This window comes from Sarcophilus harrisii, chromosome 4 (assembly GCF_902635505.1).
Source record: "Sarcophilus harrisii chromosome 4, mSarHar1.11, whole genome shotgun sequence".
NCBI lineage: Eukaryota > Metazoa > Chordata > Mammalia > Dasyuromorphia > Dasyuridae > Sarcophilus > Sarcophilus harrisii.
The window spans coordinates 109,793,759-109,818,236 of NC_045429.1; positions in this window are offsets into that span (position 1 = coordinate 109,793,759).

Here is a 24,478-nt window from a genome sequence, read left to right on the forward strand (position 1 = left end):
TATAGTTTATCTAGACTTAACAAAGAAAAAGAGAAAACATTAATAATGCAGATTAAACTTAAAAATGTGTCATGTATACATTTTGTTTTGGGAGAACTGGTTTTAAACATTTACCAATGTACCCCTAGGTAGAGAAAGTGTGGGAATCAGTATTTATGAGGTCTTATTGAACTACAGCTAAATGTTTAGAACATTAAGCACATGGAATTTGCATGATTAGATTAACATAGTAACTGCTCAGGGTCATACTGCCTTCCATCTCTACTGTCATTAAGTAGGAGGCCAACATGTTAATTGAGTGAAATAAATGAAACTAACCAGATTGTAGCAAAATCAGTTTTGATTCAAACACTTAAGAAATGTGAAAAAGACTCATTCCTGAAGAGCCATTTTGCTACAGATCTTGAGCTACCCAAAAGATTCTCTGTAAATATTATGTATATGTATATGTATGCATATACATATACATCCATATGTGTGTTATTTAAATACATATGTGCATACATGTATGTATATCATATGTAGAAAGCTGTGCTTGTATGTGTGTGTGCACATGTAATATATGTATATAAATAGCAATATATACACATTGTAGTTTATGCATGTGTATGCATAAATACCTATTAACTCCTTAGGATCACACTGCCTCATATCTCTATTGCCATTAAGTAGATGGTTAACACTGGATCATCCAACTCAGAAACAAATTAACATTACTTCTGATCTACTGAAAGAGGTATACAAGTATGTATTATGTGTGTATTTGTATAATCACATGCATATACACACATACATATGCAGAAATGTACTAGAACCAATTCAAACTGGTTCATAAGAAGTTGATTGTTAAATTTTCAGTATGAGTATTTATGCCTCTGAGTTTGGCAAACATTACAAACCAGGGTTTGATTTATTGTTTTGTTGATTGTCCACACTTAGGAAAGTGATGGAGAAAATAGACCACTGTAGCAGCAGATCTCAAGCCATCCAATAGTCTTAGTCTCCCCAGGATCAGGGATGACAGGCATAAGGAACCATGATGATTCATTGTTAGTAGCACATCAAGTATTCTTGACTCTCAGGCCAGTGTTTTTTGGGTTTTTTGTTTTTTGTTTTTTGTTTTTTTTGTTTTTTGTTTTTTTTTTTTGCTAGATCATGTCTATCCCTTTCTATTCTTGGCTTTAAATTCAGTGTCTCTTAGTCTCAACTGAAGAAGAAAATAAGTTTTATAAATATTCTTTCACATTGCAAGACATCACTAGATATGCAAATTTAGCTTAGTTGCACAAAATCATGGTGCTCACGACTCATTTATTATTTCTGTACATTAGTCTCACTAATTTAAATAGTTGGCTAGATGATCATTCTCAAGTGAAGTCTGAATTATAAAATATAATTTTATTACTTTCACAGAGTCACAGAATTTGAGAGTTCAGCCAACATCTAGTCTATTCCAAACCATGAAAAGAATCCCTACTACAAAATACCCAATAAATAGCCATCTACTTTCTGCTTTAAGACCTCTAAGAGGTAGAATGCAACATCTCTCAATGCAGCCTATTTAACATTTGGAGAGTTAGAAAAGATTTCCTCACATGTAGGCTAAATTGCCTCTTTGCAAATTCTATATGTTGTTCTTGGTTCTGCCCTCTGGAACCGAACAGAAAAAAAAACTAATTCCTCCTTCACATAGGAGCACTTCAAATACTTGAAGACTAGTATCACATATCCCTTAAGACTTCTGTTCTCCAAATTAAACATTTATAGTTTCTTTAATGACTCCTACTACAGCATATTCTCAAGTCACATTATCATCCTAGTACCTCTTCTCTGGACATTCTCTTGCTTGTCGATCTTCTTAAAACTATGACACCCAAAACTAACCTCCAGATGAAATCTGACAAGGAGAGAACAGTAGGATAATGTTTTCTATTCCTGTCCTCCAAAGGTCACATTAGGTCTGTAGGCTGCTTCATCACACTGCTGATATATTAAGCTTACAATCTACTTACTAATATACTTCAAATCTTTTTTTGATGTACTTGTTGTCTAACCCTACCATTCACCATCTTACACAGGGGAAGGTGATAAATAGATACATAGATACATAGAAAGATATATAGATACATAGATACATAAATACATAGGTAGATACATAGAAACAGATAGATACATAGATAATAGATAGATACATAGATAGAAAGAAAAATATTCTTTGTCCCAATTTTACTTTTAATTCAGTAACATCCATTAAGGGACAGTGGTGAAGTGGAAAGTCAGAACCAGAAGACCTTACTTTTGGTTCTGGCAACTTGCTTTGTGACCTTGTATGAAGTAATCTCTTCACATTTCATCTCTCATTCCTTTGATGACAATCCTACAGTGGTTCCCTGTTGCCTATCAACTAAAAATCAAACTTATTTGCTTCACACTAAAGTTCCTCTGCTGCCATTTTAAGCTTCTGGCTTCATCTTAGGGTACCTACCTCTCGGCGTAGTCTTCACTCCAAACTAGTCTATTCACTGTAATCTTTCCATTCCTTCACTTTCCTACTGTGAGGAAATGGATGGACATTTAGTTGGTTTCCACAGTAATGAAAATTCAACTGGAGAAATGAAACTTAAATTAGAAAATTGAAACCCACAAGCATATCAAAGAACAATCAAGGATGGAGGTTATCTCCCTCAAAATAATGTAAGGCAGGGATTGAGTTTGGTAATCAGAGATGATGAACTGAGATTTGAAAAGAATCTTTTGTTCCTTGTCCCTAGCCTTCCAGGGTTACTGAAAGCTTCTTAGGAGTATGTAACAAGGGGTAAAGATTTATAACCTGTAACTACTGTAACATTCAATTAATGGGGAATCAGGGGAGAGATTTGTACCTCAGTTTTGGAAATAAAATACTATCTGGAATTTCTACTCTACACTACTTCTCTTTCTGCACAAAGATGTTTCTATTAACCTAGGCACCCATTCTTGCAAGAATGTATATAAATCTTTCCTACATTCATAAGTAAGTCAGTGGAGTTCTTGGTAAGATATTTTGTTTCTTACATTATCTTTGTGCTATTGTCCATGTTGTTCCCATGCTTGATATTTCCTTACCTTTCATTGAATTCCTATCAATTCTTTAAAGCCTAATTCAATGCTACCTCTTCCAGAAAGTTTTCCATCATTCTCCCAGTCTGCATTGGCCTTCCCTCCTTTTACTTTCAATCACATTTTATTTCCACTTCTTTCATATGCACTTCTTTTTATTTTCTACCATAGTTATTTGTATACAAGCCAACCTCCCTTTACTAAACTAAGCTTCATGAGGGCAGGAACTATGTCTTATCTAAACATTATATTTCCTGTTTTAAATTATTGTACGTGTATAAATATATCAGATTGCTTGCTCTTTTGGGGAAGGGGAAGGTAAGAGAGAGAGAGAGGGAGAAAAAAATCGGAACTCAAAATCTTACAAAAATGAATGTTGAAAATATGTAATTGGAAAAATAAAATATTATTGAGAAAAATAAATAAACTTCATATTTCCAACTTGCCTCTCTTTACCTTTCCCTCCCACACACACACACACACACACACCCCAACATAATGATCTTTAAGTAATAGGTTTTCAATAAACATTTACTAACTTGAATTGAATTGCTATGTCCTTTCCTAATGAAAATTTTGATTCATGCTCATTAAACATTTACCTAATGGCATCATTCAATAAAGTGTTCATTAAGCACCTACTAAATTTGTGAATTATTTGTTTTTTCAGTAATTTTATATATAAATTCCTTAAATTTAAAAGCTACACTATAACTAGAGAGTACCTGAGGCAAGAAACAAATATTGATAACTTGTACCAGGCAAACAGTATGAGTTATGGATTCTTGAATCAACTTTGTAATTCATGATGTAAAAATAATACATGAAATTATTAAGAGAAAGTCTGTTGTGCAGGGGGGGTAGAGATTATTTAGTCATTATAATGATTCCTACTTAGCTACATGCTCCTGAAATCTCCTAAGATATTTTAGGGTTTAAGAACTAGGACCATATCTTATAGATCCTAGGTCAAATCCTACTTGTTTGAGCTCATTGTTTGAGCTGATTGGCTCAGAGTAAATTGTAAATATCAATTATTTCCATTTGGGTCAAAAACCCTAAAGATTTGTCCCTGCCAGATTGATATTTTGGGGGGGGTTGGTGTTTTTTGGACTAGAGGCAGATAATCATTTTTTACCTAGCATTAATCTCTGATTGGGGTTGCCTCAAGGTCTCATCATCCAGGGCCAACTCCAATCAACCTGATCTATATCTTGGTTCCAGAGGAGAAAATGAGACTAGTGACCTTAAACATCCCTGCCTCACTTAAATCCAATTCACTCTCTGAGGTCATGGTCCCCTTCTAGAATAAAGCACAAACAATAACAACAACAACAACATACTCCTGAAGAACTGAATATGTTAAAAAAAAAAAAAAAATCCATCTGTTTTGGTGCCCTGAGGCAGAGCCTTGATCACCATGGGTAGTTACAGATCTGCATAAAAGATATGGCTTTTTTTGGATTTGCCTCAAGTGTAAGTTTTTAGGATACTTTTCAGTCACTGAGCATTGCTTACATTGCATTTAACCTTAGTATGCAAAGATTTCTTCTAACTGTTAGGCCTGGAATAAAGATAGCCTTTAGGATAGCCAGAGTGCTATGCCATGACTCAGCACAAGGAAAACATGAGATCTTATTTATTCCCTTAGTTTCAACTCTAATCTCAAAACACTAAATTAACTGCAAGAGACTACATGAAGCTGGTAGCTTTCTTCCCCTTCCCATCATCCATGTTAGAAACCCACATTAGAAAATTTGTATAATTCTAAATTACCTTCAGAAGAAGAATGGATTTTTGAAAATAGTGTATCTATCTTTAATACTTCCTTCTATGTTAAAGATAAAATCATGAAGGCAAAGTGGAGAATCCCTAAAAACATAAAGGTTTTAAATCAACTGATATTTGTTTAATTAAATGTTTATAATTTAATGATTATTTCTAATAACTATTTTAATAATAAAATTGGTTATTTATAGCAATTAAAGAAAAAATAAGTACAATTCCTCAGTCTTCAATTTTTTTGTGTGAGAAAGGAAGAGGAAAATCTATCCAAAATCAGCCCACATCTACATGTTTGCTTATTTTTTTGTTTTTGTTTTTTTTTTATTTTTTTAAATTACCTTAGCTGTGAAATAGAACAAATAAAAGCTACTCCATTATTTGGAAATGAAATTTGTAGATAGGTAAAGATTGTTTTCAACAAAATCTATTTTCTCCTATATTTCTGAGTCAGACTGTTAAGCCTAGAACCTAGTGCCATAGTTTCGTACCCAAGTGTCTGTTTCATCCAAAGTACATTAGTCAGAGATTAACAACCTGCATAAATCAATCATCACCAAGGTCCAGGATCTCAGATCCCAGCTGTGCCGAGTCCTAAGATTAATCATTATGTCAGGAATCCTATTATTTGAAAGAATGGTTAAAAAAATAACGATCAGAGATGACATCAGGACAATGAGAAAGAACACTGCTTTTCTTGTTGGGCATTTCAGAAGAAGCTGACTTCCGTTCATCACTGACTGATAGAGGATTGAATTTAGCAACTGAATTCAATGAACATTTCTTAAATTATTTAATTTTGCAATGTACTAGGCAGTGGAGAAACAGCATATGTTTCCTCTCAAAAAGTAGGAATTATATGTTTTTATATATATATATATATATGAATGTATATAATATTTTCACTACTATGTAAATATATACATATATCATATACACACATAGAAGAAGTTCAGAGTAACATATATCATACCTGAATTAAGAGCAAGAAATTACCTCCGAGGCTATCTAGGTCACCCTTCTGATTTTACAGAAGAAAAAATTCAGTCTCAGAAAGACATGAAGTATTAGGAAAGAAGGGAAACACTTTCAGCTGTAGGAAGAAGAGAAGGCTATTAGATGGGTATGGAGGCTTCTAATTTGGACCTTGAAAGGAAGGAAAATTTAAAGGGCATGACATGGGAGTAATCCATTCCTGAGAAAGAGAGATGGTGAGCTCAAATCACAGAGGTAGAAAAAGGTAGGATAAGTTTGCGGGGAGGGGAGGAAATCTAGAGAGGAACATAGAATGTGTAAAAAGGAGAAGAAAGAGATAGGTTTGAAGATAGACTATCTAGGACTTTGCCAAACTAAAGCATTTCCATTCTATTTGCAGGCAATAAGAAGTAACTGAAATAAGATAATAATATGATTAGACCTATGCATTAACAAGATTACTCTGCCAAAGGTGTAAAGAATGGATTAAAGAGGGGAAAGACTGGAGACCAGGGAACCAAATTAGAAAGTTGTTCAGTTCAGTAACTGAACTGGAGTGATGGCAGTAGGAGTGGAGAAGAAAGAACTGCATGTAAGAAACAATGCAAAGATGAACTCCACAAGACTTAACTGTTGATTGAACCTGGGAACTTAAGGAAGTCAAGAAGGGGGGTAGATTTTCAAGGGTAAAATAACAAATTAGGTTTTTGACAATTTAATTTTGAGGTCATATAAAAGATATCCAAATGCAAATATTCAACATACAATTGAAAGTGTGGGACTGGAGTTCAGTGATGAGATGATATCTCTCTGGTTCCAGCCCGAGAAAGAGATTTGAGGATTATTCTTATATAGAAAAGAGGTAACTGAAACCAAAGGAATGAGTAAAATTTCTTTTTTTTTTACATTTTTACAATAATAATTTTTTTTTATTTTTCAAAATACATGCAAAGATAATTTTCAACATTCACCCTTGAAAAACTTTTTGTTCCAAATTTGTCTCCTTCCCTCCTCCTTTCTCCCCTCTCCTAGACAGCAAGTAATCCAATATAGGTTAAAAATGTGTAATTCTTCTAAACATATTTCCACATTTATCATTCTGCACAAGAAAAATCAGATCAAAAGAGTTAAAAAACGAGAAAGAAAAAACAAGCAATCAAATAATAACTATTAAAAAAAAAAAAAAAGGTGAAAGTACTATGTTGTGATCCACATTCAGTCCCCATAGTTCTCTCTCTGGATGTAGATAACTCCAACACAAGTCTATTGAAATTGACCTCAATCATTTCATTGTTGAAAAGAGTATCACATAATCTTCTTGTTATTATATACAATGTTCTCTTAGTTCTATTCACTTTACTTAGCATCAGTTCATATAAGTCTCACCAGGCCTTTCTAAAATCATCCTGCTGTTCATTTCTTATAGAATAATAATATTCCATAACATTCATATACCCTAACTTATTCAACCATTCTCCAACTGCTGGGCATCCATTCAAGTTCCAGTTCCTTGCCACTATAAAAAGGGCTGCCACAAACATAGTTTGCATTTTGGATCCTTTTCTCTTTTTTAAGATCTTTTGTGGCTACAAACCTAGTAGAGATACTGCTGGATCAAAGGGTATGCATAGTTTGATAACCCTTTGGGCATAATTCCAAATTGTTCTCCAGAATGGTTAGATTGGTTCACAACCTCACAGACGGTGTATAAATGTTGAATGGGTGAAATTGCCAAAAGAGAGAGTAAAGAAAGGGAAGAGAACACAGAATAGAGCCCGTAGGTTATTAGGGGGTGGGGTGGGATGTTTCTCACATTAATTATATAATAAGAGGAAGAAAAAATAGGCAACAGAGAATAAAAAAGCAATTCAACAAGTGAGAAAAAAAAAGCAGTAGAATTCTAAAACCCATATAGCCCAATAACTAGCTAGTTACTCTATAACTGAAGCCATGGGGGTAGATGACCTGCTCTCATTCTTTACCAGCCTTCAAGTTTTACCCAAGATTAAGTTAAAATTTGCCTTGTCATGCAAGTTGGAAAACAGAAGAAATCACACCTCAAGCTTCCAAGAACTTGACTAGAATGCCAACTAAGCATGCATCAATGGGATACAGGATGGGGGTGCTCTGTGTGTGTGTGTGTCTGTGTATGTATGTGTGAAAGGGATACTACATTTATAAAATAGGACAAGAGATACTATTTATAAAAAAGAAGAAGAAGAATTAGCCAATAGTATCAACTGCAGCAGGGATGGAGGTCAAAGAGATTGAAGACTTTTATAAAAACCTTAAGACAAACAGACATAGAGAGAGCGCCACAGATATAAAGACAGAGAGACAGAAATCATTGGTAAACTTGTAAAAGTACCTTTTAATAAAATAGTAGGGACTAAAATTAAATAGCAACATAGTTTGGTTTAAATATGAACGTTATTTTCCCATTTATGTGTCACTTTTTTTTTAATGAGACATTATTTGTTCATGGGAATGAACATATACACACACATCACAAACACAGAAGCCTACATTCTTTGCCAATATGATGTCAAAAATGTATGAGAAACTTGACAACTGACAAACTATTGCTTATGTATGCATAAGCAAATAGTACTTGAAGTTTTCCTAATTTCTACTTTCAATATAAGCCTTTCTCAATGCTTTTAGCCCCCAGCCAAGTGAAGGACACAGTTGGAAAGGAGGATAGGAACTGGCAGGATCTCAAATCCAGATAAGACTAAAAAGGCTAGGCAAGAGGAAACATCTGGAGGACCTAGTAGAAATCATGTGAGGTTCCTTTTGCTGAAGTTGCTTATTATTAATTCTTCCTTATGGGCTCAACTCCAGCTGTTAATGACTTCTCTAGACCAAAAGAGGCAAAAAAAAACAAAAAAAACAAAAAAAAACATTATAATCACTTGCATTTATTGTTCAGAAAGACAATATTACTATGCTGGTTGATCTTTTTACTGGAAGGCCTTCCAAAGGTCTGACTGAACTATACTGCTGAGGAGGGGGGAGAAGAAAGAGATTAGTCTACCTAGTCATTCAGGTAAGATAAGGCAAAAGAAAGTACTATCACTTCTTTCTTTTAATTCCTCTGAGGCTGTCCCTATTTCAGAGAAAAGTAGATTTCCATTTATCTAGAATGTTCAAGACCAGAGTTTCTGGTTAATTGAACAGTAAAACTTAAAGTGACCTATGTGGTTACCAGTTTTCAAAGAATCAGGCTAAATCCAAATCCTTAATACTAAAACTCCATTCAACATAAGTGAACCTAAGTGTCTCTTAAGATTCATAGAGAATTTTTCAGGGCTTCATTCTAAATAATGATGATCTTTCATTGTACAATTTTCATAGCCACAGAAACTATGGGAGAAGATGCTGAATGTGATTCTAATCAGCAGAATTAAAACCAACAGGTGAAAGTTCCAGGAAGGGAAAAAATGAGTTTAAATATAAGGGGAAACTACTAGAATTGTCCAATAATAAAATGAATTGTCCTATCAAGTTGTAAGTTCTCCATCATTGGATATGTCCAAAAAGCAGTAGAATAACCATTGACAAAAAGAGAAATGGTAGAAGGATTTCTTTCATTTTTGTTGTTGGTTAGTCATTTTACCTGTTTCACTCTTTATGCCCCTTTTTAGGGTTTAGCTTTGGCAAAGATTCTAGAGTAGTTTTCCATTTCATTCTCTAATTCTTTAAGTAAGAGATGATCTAGAGCAGTGGTATCAAACTCAAATAGGCCACTAAATTATACATAAAGATTCCTATAAGCCCTATATTGGCTTAGAAAGACACAAATACTTATGAATTTCTTTTTTTTACTAATACACCAAAACAAACTGCAATCAAATATAAACTGCATTTTAATCTAGTTCTTGAGAATGTTGTGGGCTACATTTTTTACATTTCTTATCAAGATGATTTCTGAAATTTTTTATTCCAATTCAGGGTTCCCATGACTCCACATCGGTCCCATGATATAACTCTGGAAAGGGAACAGACATTTTCCCCCTAAAAGTAGACATATGATTAGTAAAGTGTCTTCCTATGGACCATATGAATTTTTACAATTACCAATAAATTCAAGTAGCATAAAAAGCAATAGCACTTACTCAACACAAGTAACAGGCAATGTTTCTGACTTATTAATTGGACAAGTAGTTTAGATGAGGATCAAATGAAATATTTGTAAAATTCAGCACAGTACTTCTCACAGAGCAAGAGATTAATAAATACTTATTTCTCCCTCTCCACCCTTTTCCCTCATCCCCCTTAGAGTTTCAGACTGACCTCAGTTTAAATTCTTTCTCTGACACTTATTAGCTATGTGACCATCAAGAAGACACTGAAAGTCTGAAATACCATTTCTTCATCAATAAAATGAAGATAATGATGTCTATCATGCCTTCATTATGGGATTGCTGTGTGACTTAAATAAGATAATATATTAAATCATTATTAACATACTTAAATGTTAGGTATTTATTGGCCAATTATTACTGTTAGTTATAATTATATTATAATTGTTTATTGATATGTTTAGACACATTATTAATAAGTTGTGTGTGTAAGCTAATTAGGTAAAAAAGACATCCATTAACAATACAGGGTCTAATACAGATGGCCCACTTATAATAGATGCTTTTAGAAAGTAAAAATTGAAAGCTGTTTACTTATTATCTTTTTCTTGCTCCTAAAAGTTCCAGGCCCAAAAAAAAATGTCATTATAAATAAGGGTACAATACCACCAGATATCCTTAAAATATTGTGATATGAATTCAAGTTCAAAATGCAAGCCCCATAATTAATATTCACAATACAATATATCCCAGTGTAAAGAGTGCTGAAATTTGGAGTTGAATCAATTCAAATTCTAACTTAGATACTTACTATCTCTATGACCTTGAGCAAGAAACTTTCTCTGTGATCATTTATATACTTCAACAACAATACTATATGATGATCAGTTCTGATGGACCTGGCCATCCTCAGCAATGAGATCAACCAAATCATTTCCAATGGAGCAGTAATGAACTGAACCAGCTACGCCCAGAGAAAGAACTCTGGGAGATGACTAAAAACCATTACATTGAATTCCCAGTACCCATATTTATGCCCATCTGCATTTTTTATTTCCTTCACAAGCTAATTGTACAATATTTCAGAGTCTGATTCTTTTTGTACAGCAAAATAACAGTTTGGTCATGTATACTTAAAAAAAAAAAGAAACTTTCTCTGTGCCACAGTTTCTTCCTCTGCAAAGGAAGGGTCTTTCTAGTTCTGTATCTATATTTCTGTGATAAGTGAATTTTAGTTTGGTTGTTTTCAGACATGTTCAATATTATGGTCAATATTTCATGATCCCACTTGGGATCTTCTTTGCAAATGTATAGGAGCAGTTTATCATTTTCTTTTTTAGCTCATTTTACAGATGAGGAAACTGAGACAAAGAGGGTCAAGAGAAGTATACAGGATCATACAGCTAGTAAGTGTCTGAAGATCCATTAAAACTCATTAATATGAGTCTCCCTTACTCCAGGCCTAACACTCTATCCACTGAGCCACGTAGCTACCCTATCCTAGTCACTGCTTTCTAATACAGCCATTAGTAAAGATTACTGAGAACATTTTCCCTGGTATAATCAGTACATTTCTTTGGTATCAAATTCAAAGATGGTGACAAGTACTTTATTATTAAAGGTATGCATAAGAAATAATTTAAGAAAACAAGATTATAAAGGTTTAAGCATTTTTAGAAATGGTTATCTCCATTCCCACAAAAAAAAAAGTCTCTCCAAGTATATTTTAATAAATATGCCATCCCTACCAACATCTCCAACATACTCTTTATATATTTGTTATTAGATAACTTAAATAAGAGTTTTGACACATTCAATACAATACATTTTTAGGAGAATTTCAGAATATCAAATATTGCTTGAAACAAATGCTTAAGAGACTTCTAGACAAGAATGATGGGGAAACTGCCCATGTCCTACCTACTTATTCCAGCAAAAATCCAAAATTCTCACCAGAATAATAATTAAGAAATCTAATGAGTAACTATAGTAAGTCACTTCTTTCACCCCAGAACTACATTAAAACTCAATCAAGGTTACACAAGAGCAACAGGAAAGGAGGCTGACAGGGAAACAAGCCCCAGAACAGGCAAAAAGCCTACCCTCCCAGCTCATACAGAAAGATAATAGAGTTTCAAAGCTCTGTATCTGGAGGCAAAAAGAACGTAACCCATCCTAAAAGTCTTGGGAAGGTCAGAAAACCCAGAGAAATTTGTAACTTAGGAATCTAAAAATCCCTGAGAAGACTAGCAATCAAAGCACCAAAACATATTCAACCAAGTAGCCAGGGCTCTGAGGTCCCTACCATTCTGATCAGATATACCAGAGAGATCCCTGAAGATGCAACATTCTGAACTTCAAAAATCCGGGGGTTAGAGAACTATGCCTAGTAGCTAGAAGTCAGCAGAGGAACCCGAAGAATATAGGGCAAAACCAAGCAGGGACAATCACCCCACCCAAAAGTACAGCAGGGGGTGGAGTCTCACACTGATACAAAAACCCATTTTAGGAACTAAAGATGAGTAAATGAAATTTTAAAGCACCAACCAGCATTAAAAATTCCTGTAGAACTAGAGAGCCCCCAAAAGGAGAGAGGAACTATAACAACAAGTAATGACACAAAGGGGAAAAAAATGTGTATTTTCCACTACATGAATGTGGTAGAATTCATTACATGAATGTCTACGAGAAATTAAGCAAGAGATAAAAATGAAATGCAAGGTGTGTAGGAAAGGATGAAGAATGAAATGACCAGAACCAGAAGAACATTTTATAGAATATCAGTAATCTATAAAAACAACTTTTAAAGTTGTAAGAACTAAGATCAATACAATAATTATTCATAATTTCAAAGGCAACAGGATGAAACATGCTATCCATTATACATAGATATGATGGATTTTGGGTGCAGAATGAGACATTTTATACATACACACCCATTTATAGTATATCTCATTCTGTTTACTAAATCTAATATATATAAATACATATATATAATTTAAATATACATCTATATAAATATATACACTAACATGTGCATTATGTGTGTATAATATGCCTCATTTTGCACACTAAATCTGTTGGTTGGTTCCATTCTAGGGTTTTTCACAACTAGACATCATGTGGATTTGTTTTACTTAACTATACTTATCTGTTAAAATGTTTTTCTTTCATTTATTCATCCACATTTATAGAATTTACTTGTTCTACCCACAATCTAATTTTATAGATGAAGAAACTGAGTAATTGACTAATTTGCACAGGGTCACATAGGTAAGGTAGTAAAGTTAGAGCTCAAACATATCTTTTTTTATTGAGTAGATTGTTCTGGGGAAAAATCAATTTATGAGAAAAAAGAATTAAGAAAATTATCAATTTGCTTTAAAATTATTATATAATCTATTGTTTTCTGTTTTAATAGTGATGGGAAGTACAATATTTCAACATATTAAATATTTTGAGGAGAGCAGATGTCTGATTCATAAATATAGGAAATTCTCAAGAAGAGATTCTTTCTGCCAATGCAGATGCACAACTTCTCTGAGATTTATAGTCTTGGAAATTTTGCCTGAAACACTGACAGGTTGTGAGTTGTGAAGGGTCATAAAGCCAACATACACATACGTTAAAAATCCAGATATGGATTTGAACAAAGATTTTCTTGACTTCAGTGCTTATCTTCTGTTCACTAAAGTCAGGCTACATCTTTGGGCTACTTCAGATAATCCATTTTATTGTTTTATTTATTGATTTGAATTAACAGACTGGAATATACAAAAACTCAACAAAATACCAAGTGGTAATTAATTAGCATTCATATTTCCCTTATCAATTCTAACATTCCTTTTATTAATTTGTTATAATGGAAGTAGTTCTAGGTTTGGAGTCAAAAGACCTGAATCTAAATGCTGTTCCTTCTACTTAATAATGACTTTGACTAACTCAGTTAATTTTTCTCAGCTATAGCTTCCTTCTCTATAAAACAAAGGACTTAGTCTTCTAGATGGTTGTGAAGAACTCCTTCAAACTTCAAGTCCTTAGGTCTTACTTATATGTCTCATAACTGATGTCATCCCTAAAATTTTAAAGATAGGCTTTATATTTTTTTCACATCATTTTAAACCTAACAAATACCAAATAAAGTCAGCATTTCTACATACATAATAGAACAGAAAAAGATTATATAGGAAATTTCAGGTTTCTATTGTATATAGTTGGCTTCAACTTGAAAGTATATAATAAATTAGATTCATAGCTTTCAAAGCTGTCCTTTTTGTCTGTGCTTCTTTATGCTTTGCCTTCAGTTCTCTGTATTTTTTAAAAGATGCCTTAATGACCCTTTTTTCATTGGTTTTGTTTTTGCTACTCTATTTCTATCTCCCTTACCTTTGAATCCCACCCCAAATTAAAAAAAAAAAATAGAAAAACAAATTAGGAACAGACTTATATAAGCTTCTAATATTCAACAACACAGATCAGTTTTATATAAAAAATTCTCCAGTTATTGAGTCAAAACAATTTAGTAAAAAATGATTATAGAATCACAGAATTCAAGAAAAGGAACTTAAAAGGAAAAGCAAAATAATGTAAGGAAGGCTCTTTTATGGCCTGGTATGATAAGGTTACAAAGAAGGAGCTAGGGATGAGGTGCTAGATGTAAAAGCAATAGTTTTTTTCATTCAGATTATTTTTGTCCACCCAGACAAAATGGCTTCAAGGCTACAAATATTCCATGATTACAGTAAAACTTGAGCCCTCCAACTGAGCTTCCCTTCTGGTCCCTCTTCCTGGGACTTCCCCTTCAGGTCAAGTAAGAGCTTTTATTCCTTTATCAGCCATTTTCAGACTTCCCAGGTCATCTTTGTAGCTAAAGCAGACTCCCATAGATGTGTCATTGTTCTGCTAAACTCCCCTCAGAGCACTGAGAGAGCACAGAACATTTCTGCCAAGAAAGTTAATTCTTTCTCTCCTAGTTTTCAGCAATAAAGTAGATTTCTTTTTAAAAAAAAAAATTCAGATTTTCCAAAAGCAAGTTCAAGCAAGCTGCTGAGACCTCTTCTATTATAACCTGCCAGGAGAAATAACACAGAACAAAATCTAAAATACAGAGCTTGGTTTAAGTTCAAGCTCTATCACTGACTAGCTGTGTGACCCTTAGGCAAACTGCTTCAACTTATTGAGCCTCAGCTTTCTCATCTGTAAAATGAGAAAGTTGAATTACAACAAATTATCTCAATTCCTAATAGCTCTCATATTCTGTGATTCTGCATATTAAAATTTAAGCAGCATGATTATCAGATTACACATAATTGCAGAATATTTGACATACAACATCACTTAGAATTGAAAGAACTACAGGAACTGAAGATCATGGATGATGATCAAAATGTTTGATATCCTATAACATTTTGGCTGTTCCTTAAGAATATCTTACTATCTGCAGGATCACTGTCTCACCATGGCCATATGTTCCAATATTTTCTTTGTCCTGATTTGCTCCCTACCAAAACTCAACCCATTTCTCGCACTGAAATTCAACCCATCCCCCAAGCTGCAACTCAAATGCCTTTTGTATGGAGCCTTCCTAGATTCCCCTGGTAGAAGTGATCTTTCCCTATACTGATCTACTTTGCAACTTTTCCACAGTAGTTAATACAATCTCTCTTGTATTGTGGTTGTATAAATTCCCTATCTCACACTGGATTGAAAAGTCCCTGTGGACAGCCATGTACTAGTGTCAGATTTACTTTTGTCTTGCTCAAAGCACCCAGAAGTATGTTGTTCATTATATGCAGAATAAATAGTTGAATAAATATCTATTGAATGAATGAACAAATGAAAGAATAACCCTCCAATTTCTTTGGGGATTATCCAATTTTTAATTCCTCCCAAATCTTTGAGTCTGCAAAATCTTACATTTCTAATTTTAAATTGAATCCTAGATTCCTGAAAATCCTTACTAATGTCTTTTCATTTCATCTTTTCTAAATTTGTTATAAAGTAATATATAGGAATCAACAATTACTTGAGTTTAATTACTTGAGGTCTTTATTTGTTATATGTTGAACCTTACCTATATCCTTACTTATATGTTTCTTCATTGTCCTCTGAATGATACCCATTATTAATTCTTTAGAGCTATTTCCTTTACTTGCCATCATATAACAATGGGAACATGGGTTAAGAATTGGTATTACAAAGACAGGTCTTTGTTTCAGGAAAAAAATTAAGTTCATTAAAGGAACTTTAATAAACAGTTAATAATCATTTGCCCAGGTCAGAACATCTTCTACTCTAATGCTCTGTGTGGTTACTTGTTTTGAATTAACCTATCTAACCTCAGTATCAAAGGATGAGAAATGCATCTCCAGACTTATTGATGTGTTAGAGGAATAGAAATATTAATGCCTGGCCATGGAATTAGGTTAATGATTCAAATGGATGTCAAAAGGGTTTTTTTAATAAGTATTTCTATTTCCTGAGGTAAACAACCTAATCAGCATTCTAAAGGATGGATTTTGCAAAATATTTCCTCAAATGTGTCTCTAAAATCATTTTTATTGCTCCGTAAGGCCATTCAAACCTCCATGCCATCTCCAGGGCTTTTTGTAAGTAGGAGAGGGCATGAAGGAAAGTCTCTATAGGGACCTCAGCCGTCTTACTGGCAACAATCCTCAGGATTGAAAACAAACTTCTCCAGGGAACTCAATGACAAAGGCTAAATAGCTGCATGATGATTATATTGCTGTCCCAGCTCTGTCACATGACAAGCACAGTGAACTGATTGATCCTACTGAAGTCTGTATTTTTTTTATCTTCAATAGCTGAAATGTTTATAGCATTTATAATTTCTCAGGCTATTTAAAGTATCTAAAGTATTTTACAAACATTATATCACTAGAGCCTCACTACAACTCCTTGAGTCCTTGAGGCATAATTATCCCTATTTCACAGGTGAAGTAACTGAGGCTTTCCAAGGTTAATTAACTTACCTAGTCACAACTCTTAGGAGTCAAAGGCAGAATGTGAATCTGAGTTTCCTCATTCCAAACTGAATACCATCCACTCAGGTGCATCATTTTTGTTAGCAACAACAGAAACTCACATTTACATAGTACTTGAAAGTTTATAAATAGCTTTCTTTATAGAGAATTCTTATTTTTTTTTTATTTTTATACCTTAGTCATGTCTTGATTGTCTCTCCTCCCTTTTAAGCAAAATAAATAAATGCAATTAAGTACAAGTGAAATATTCAGCATTCCACAACCACAATTCTCTATCTCTTTAACCAGAAAAGGTGTTATCATCTGTTTTCCAAACCTAAGAATGATCATTTACCAAGCATTTTTTCTCAACAAGTCTCTGTTTTTTCCAGTATCTCACAGCACCTCTTCTAATAAAACACAAACAACCCCACTCAGGTTTTCAACATGCCCCTTTCAAATAATTTAAACACACTGAATTACTCCAGCAGTTCCTTCTAGGATAGCAGAGGATCTTTCTTAAAGATCATCTAGAAAACAAGAACACCATGACTATCACTTGGTATCACTGTGATTCCTAATATCACTTGTCCAGAGCAGTTCCTCTTTCCCTGCTCCATAATGTTTTTCTCCTCTTACCTTTCTTCAGCTCTTCTATAAGAGATACTGGTTTATTTGTTTATTTGGAAAAGTAGGAATTGAGTGAGGGTTTTTGGTCTATACTGTGTAGTAAGTTGGTATGACGACCACGTGTTTTAAAATCAGCCGGAGTCAGGAATTCAGGTTAAGGGAAAATCTTCAATCTTTATTCTCAGTAGAGGTGAAGAAGGATCAGAGGTGAAGGGGGATTGGAGGTGAAGGAGAGATCGTGAACACAATGTGTGCAGCTGCAACAGGAACGAAGCCAGCCAGCAGTTCCTTTCCCCGCCTTTCTTCCCGCCCCTCTGCCTCCACCCACCAAAATCGTCATTTCCTATACAACACATCAGGACTTGCACAAAGAGTGGGCGGGGCCATTCTTTCTCCAAGCATATATATTACAGAATATGGTCCAATTACTATTTAGCCTCATGTGCTTGGGACCTCAGTGCATCAACTTGAGCTTCAGCCCATTGCAGGTTGGACTTTAAAATCTGAGTTCAGAACATATATCTAATGTTTGCTGGTCAAGTGATCTTGGACAAGTTATTTAGCCTTGTTTTCTTAAATAGTAAAATGGGAAAAACAACACCTATCTCATAAGGTGGTTGGAAGAATCTACTGATATGACATTTTGTTTTGCAAACCTCAAAGAGCTACATGTTCTTGTTCAGTTGTGTCTGATTCTTTTTGACCTGATTTGGGGTTTCCTTGGCAGACATACCAGAATTGTTTGCCATTTCATTCTCCAGCTCATTTTACAAATGAGGAAACTGAGGCAAGCAGGGTTGAGTGACACCCAGAATCACCCAACTAATAAGCTAATTAAGGGACAGAATTAGAACTCAGGAAAAGGGAGTTTCCTGATTCCAGATCTGGTACTGTATTACCTAACTGCCCAAAAAGAGTTACATAAATGATAACTATTACCCTCTCTATTTTTTTCTTCTCAACTCAAATTAGAATGCCTAGAGTCTTCTTAAAACTGATATATATAAATAGCACTTTCAAGGACTCAAGGAAACTTAACCCCCAAAAGGCTTAGTTATTTGCCCAATATCTTACCCAAATAGCAAATGCCATGAAGTTGACCCATGGTTCCCCCAAACTCTTCACTGAACTTCCTTTCCAATTTATTATACCATCCTACATCTTCTATCACACTCTGTCCAGTGCTTCAGAGTAGTAGAACCTCTTAAACTCCGCAGGCTAATTGGCCACTTCTCTGATAACCTGTGAACTTTTTGTAATTTTAGAGATAGAGAAGGGAGCTGCAGAGGTCTAAGCCCATAGCTACATTTTCTAAGGCTCTGGCATCCTAGGAATTTGTGCAACCTCTTTTGTGGAGGTCACCTCACTCTGATTAGCTTCTAGCACCCTCTGATTAGATTCAAGTGTCTTCTTGTTGTCTCTGCAAGTCACTGGTCGAAATGTTAATCTAACAGCCTAGGAGGGTTTACAAATTCCCTTCTCATCAGGGCCCTAGCTGGAGAGAATCCCCAGGAAGACTGCTTTGTTCTATATCCAGGGATCAATACATGTTGATTTATCATGACAACCAGTTATGGATGCCAAAAATAATTCCAGGAACATAAAATAATTCCTATCCAACTGCCTATACCTTTATTTCACATTTTCTAGTCACTTAAGGTGACTCAATTTTTAAAGCATCATATTGTGTTTGAACCATTTTGGAGAGGTAGCTGGAATCATACCCAAACAATTATTAAGCTACCTATACCCTTTGACCCAGCAATACCACTACTAAGATGACAAGGGGAAAAGGAAAAGAACCTATCTATTCTAAAATGTTTATATCAGCTTTCTTTGTAATGGCAAAAAAACAAACAAACTGGAAATTGCAGAGATGCCCATAAGTGGGGGGGATGGCTGAACAATTTGTGATGTATGATTGTGATGAACGACTACTGTGCTATAAGAAATGATGAGCTCAATGATCTTAGAAAAAACATTGAAAGGCTTGCATGAAATAATAAAGAGCAAAATGAGCAGAGTCAAGAGAAAACTATACAGTAACAGCAATATTGTTTTAAGAATGACATTGTGACTGTCATTTTGACTATTACAAATACCCAAATTAACTATAAAGGACATAAAAAAAAACCCACTATCTTCATCCAGAGAAAGAATTTATAATTAGAAGTATGTTTAGAATAATTTTACATATACATGTATATGTATACATACACATACATACACACCCACAACCCTCCCATACACACATCTATTTGTGTCTAAAGATAGCCATTTCTAAAATGTGGGGGGGGGGGAGGGAGATTGGGCAGGAGAGAAGAAAAAGAAAGGGGGAAAAACTGACTTACATTATAATTTTATTATATATTTTAAAAGAATAACAAATTGTACATAATAGATTTGCAGTTTCATGTACAATCATCTTTATTGCTATATTATGTAAGGGGAAAAATATTTAATTGAAAGATTTGAAATGTTGCTTTTAAAGGCCTTTGTGTGTGTGTGTGTGAATGTTCAAACTGGTGATTTAGTCCACATTGGAAACACTCTGGTATGGAGCTTCCTGCAGCTACCCAGACAGATCAGCAATTGGCCTCTAACTTAGAGTAATCTAGTTACTCGGGTCATTAGAGGTGAAGTGACTTGTCCAGTGTCACACAGTCATTTAGTTCACATCAGACCATGGTCTTCATAATTCTACAGCCAACCCTGTTATCCTTAAACTCTGTTGCCTTTTATAAGGTTTTTTTTTTTTTAAGTTCCAAGAACTATTTAAAACAGTTAATGAGGCATATTTAAAAAAAGTAAATTTTAAGCTATTTACACAGCTCCATATTCCCTTCCAATTGTAGTGTACTGAATTAATTTTTTACAATGCTGTAATCAGTATGCTTGTGGAGGTTCACAGACCATTTGGGGAACATTTATTTCTTCTCCTCAATTACTGTGAAAGCTCCTCCAGGTCAGAGACAGTATCTTATTTCTTTCATAAGGGCTCCACACATAGTTAATGTTCAGTGATGCTATTAAAAGGCTCCCTAAGCATAGACCATTTCTGGAGAAACTGAATAGCATGCATTTGCCTGAGATATCTTGACTGACTGAGGATTACATAGCCAACTTGGATAATAATAATTAGCATTTATGACGTGCTTTAAGGTTTGTAAAGTGTCTCACATCTCTTATCTGATTTGATCCTCACAAATACCATGAGAAGTAGGTAGGTACATTTTACAGATGAGAAGACTGAAGCTTCAAAGCCAGAAAGTTTGGGTTCAAGTTCAACATCTGAAAAATCCTGTCTGAATGTTAAAATTCCCAATGGTCAAAGTATCTCTCTAGGATTATAAATTTTAGAAAAAAGTTACCTATCTGAATTGGTAACATGTTTCTTCTGGGAATTTCCTATACCAACGACATCAACTTCTCTCTTCAAGATAGGATGGGTCCAATGTCTATGCTATCCAATTTTGCAACACCTTTATTCAGGAAATTTCACACTAGTTTCCTCAGCCCTGTCTCCTTCTCCCTGGGTTTCCCCCACTCAGTTAAGAATCTTTGAATCAAAAAGGCCAACGATCCAATAATTAAGTATAGAAAAATAAGAAGCCATATCCCATGATCAAGAGTACAAAGCAGTCTTTTAAAGAAAGGGCAATCATCTCTATTCTTTGTGCATTGGGGGAGAGAGGACTGGACCTATGATTTTCTTAGATAAAGGGAATTCTCAATGAGAAAATTCTCTATCCTGATGCAAATCAGCAGCTATTCTGTCCCTTGAAGTCTAGAAAAACTGAAAGTCCAATAACATACATCAGAGGCAGAATCTGAACCCAGGTTTCCCTCATTTCAAGACTAACTCTACCTACTGTATTATAGTCAACCATCTAGAAAAATATTTACTGGATTTGAAGTCAAAAATGACCTAATTTCAAATTTGGCCTCTAATACTGTGTGACCATATCACGTAGAATTATATGATAATCAAATGAACAAAAATATATAAAGCACAATCAAAATGGTGAATTAAAATACTATTATAATTGTGCCACTCTATTCCCACCCAGACTTGGGAGGCCTAAATTCAGTATTTGCACTAAAAATATGAACAACAAAAGGGGTGTAGTTATGTTTTATCCCTACCATGACTAAGCTGACATTGGTCCAGAGTCTCTAGATGACTGTACCTATAAGGCTAATGGTATATATGCCCACAAAGTTTATGATCTGGAAAGAGATAAAGGTCTGGGTCACGGTGGTCCTGTAAATTGTTTTCTAAGATAAGTATGTAATAAGGAAGTAAAGCTAAAGATTTGGCCAGAAAAGATACCGGAGTAGACAGAAGACAAAGGCGATGGATCAATGCTTCATTAAGATTTGTCATGGCCATCCTTGAGGAAGAGACAAAAACCAGATGAAGTGCTTTGGTGTCCTAAGTCCAAAATCCTTGGCCATTGATCCACCAGGAAATAATTAGTTTAATAGCCATCTGTCAGAGGGGCTGAAGGAAGATTTGAATATAAGCACCTGAACTGTATCTTTTCTTAGGTCCTGGGTTTGGGGATTGCATTCAGAGTAGAGAGTGATTGTGTTAACATATTTGTTTTTTATTCATTTTGTTTTTAACATTTTGAGTGCATAACTACATATAATTAAACCATATTGGTGTAAACAACTCTGTTGAAATGCCCCAGGAAGAGAAGGGAGCAGAGTTTCCCATTGGGTAGGAGTACCATAAACCATAAGATCTTAATTGGATAAATCCATTTACATCATTCACATATATAATTAAAAAGAAACCTCAGACAAACTGAAATTTGGGGAAAACCTTAGCTTAAACAAACCAGGGTCTTCCACTGCATCCAGGGTTATGACTGGTCATCTAGACCAATGTCTTGTCATTGAACTTCAAAGACATTGAAAGAGTTAGACTGATGATTTTTCACAGTTCTGCCTCATTTAAATCCAATTCATTGGCAAATCAAGACATCAAGACAAAAATCAAGACACCTGATGTTTTTGGTCCTCTTGGAGACTGAAGAGAAACAACAGCAATAAGCATTAGAGCCCATCAAAGAGCATTTAGGATAGGGAGAATAGAGGGCAGAATGAAGAAACAGATAAAGACATCTCTCAGAAAACTATAGAGAGCTTGATGGTTCCCAATGAACCTCTGGTATTGTCTATAGTATAAAACCACCAGAGTGAACATAAGATGGTTCCTATATCTGAATAAAACCTAACTTAGCAGCACTCCTTGATGGTTAAAGAAAGACTATCAAACTTTCACATTTTTTTTTTTCTCTGTAGGCAACCTCATAGAAGCCATGATATTCATTTAGAGTGAGTAACCTCTCCTAAGAAAGCAGAGACTATCCAAATGAGCCCATGGTATCAAGGTATTTCCAGTCATGACAAGCCTTTGATACTCTTCTCTGCTCATTGCCCTAGATGTAAGCCAAATTATCCCATGGGAAAATCCTACCTTGTGTTCATCTATCCTCCAATACTGTTCAAAGGCTTTTTTGCCCTGTAAGACTAGCTGAATTCTGTATAAAGAGGCAATGCCAACTTTATTTGGTTGCTTTTCACTTGGATTTTGTTTTGTTTTGTTTGATTTATTCATGTTTCTTCACCTCATGGAGGATATAACTATCCCACTGAAAAGAGAAGACTAGCATAAAAATAATCCCATTTGTATGAAAGTGGTGTATTTTGTACCATCATTCCTGTATTCCCCTTTCCATGTAGCTTGACCACAAGGTCACTTACTGAAGGGCAAGGCGGTACCTTGAATCTAGCACTGTGGCTGTTAGATCCTACACAGAGCCCAGCAGTGATCCCTGCAGGCATTAGATCTAATGATATCCCTAACTTCACTGTGTCAAGAAGAAAAGAAATCATTAAATAATTATCAACTGTGATAAGGCAGCAATTAAACAAACACTTACTGCCAGTTTGCTTCAGATAGCAACACTCTCACTTTCCCAGCTACAACTAACAAGAGGGCCAACAGTGTGAGAATCACACAATGACTGGCAAAGGCCAAATGTGTCATGGTAGGATTTCATCCACATCCTGTTGTTCTGTTCCATAAGGGTTCCTGTTCCATCCCTCCCCTTTACTCAGTCCTTCCAGGATAAATCTTTGAAGATCAGCATAGCAGAAGAGAAACTCTAACTGATGATGGTAGTCAAAGTGTTTAGCAAATGAAACAGAAAGATCATTTCAACAGTCCTTGCTGGAATGCTGGCAGTCATGTATAAATAGCTTTGTAATTTGGATCACCTTTTTCAATTTCCTTTTTCAGCTTAATTCAATTCAATCAGAAGTTATTAAGAATCCACCATTTACTTGGCTTTTCGCTCAGGGCTAAGGAGACAAATACAAAAACTACAAGTCCCTGTCCTCAAGGAGCTTACATTCTACTATGTTAAAATGTCTGTATTGAAGATACCTTCTGTTCCAACTTTTCCCCTCTTTCTCCCCACCCTCTCCTAGATAACAGGTAGACCAATACATGTTAAATTTGCTAAAGTATGTGTTAAATGCAATATATGTATACATATTTATGCAGTTATATTGCTGAACAGGAAAAATAGGATTTAGAAATAAGGTAAAAAATAACCTGAGAAGGAAAACAAAAATCCAAGCAGACAATAACAGGAGTGGAAATGCTATGTTGTGGTCCACACTCATTTCCCATAGTTCTTTCGCTGGGTGTAGCTGGTTCTCTTCATTATTAAACAAATGGAACTGATTTGGTTCATCTCATTGTTGAAAAGAGCCATGTCCACCAGAATTGATCATCATATAGTATTGTTGAAATGTATAATGATCTCCTGATTCTTCACATTTCACTCAACATCAGTTCATGTAAGTCTCTCCAAGCCTCTCTGTATTCATCCTGTTGGTCATTTC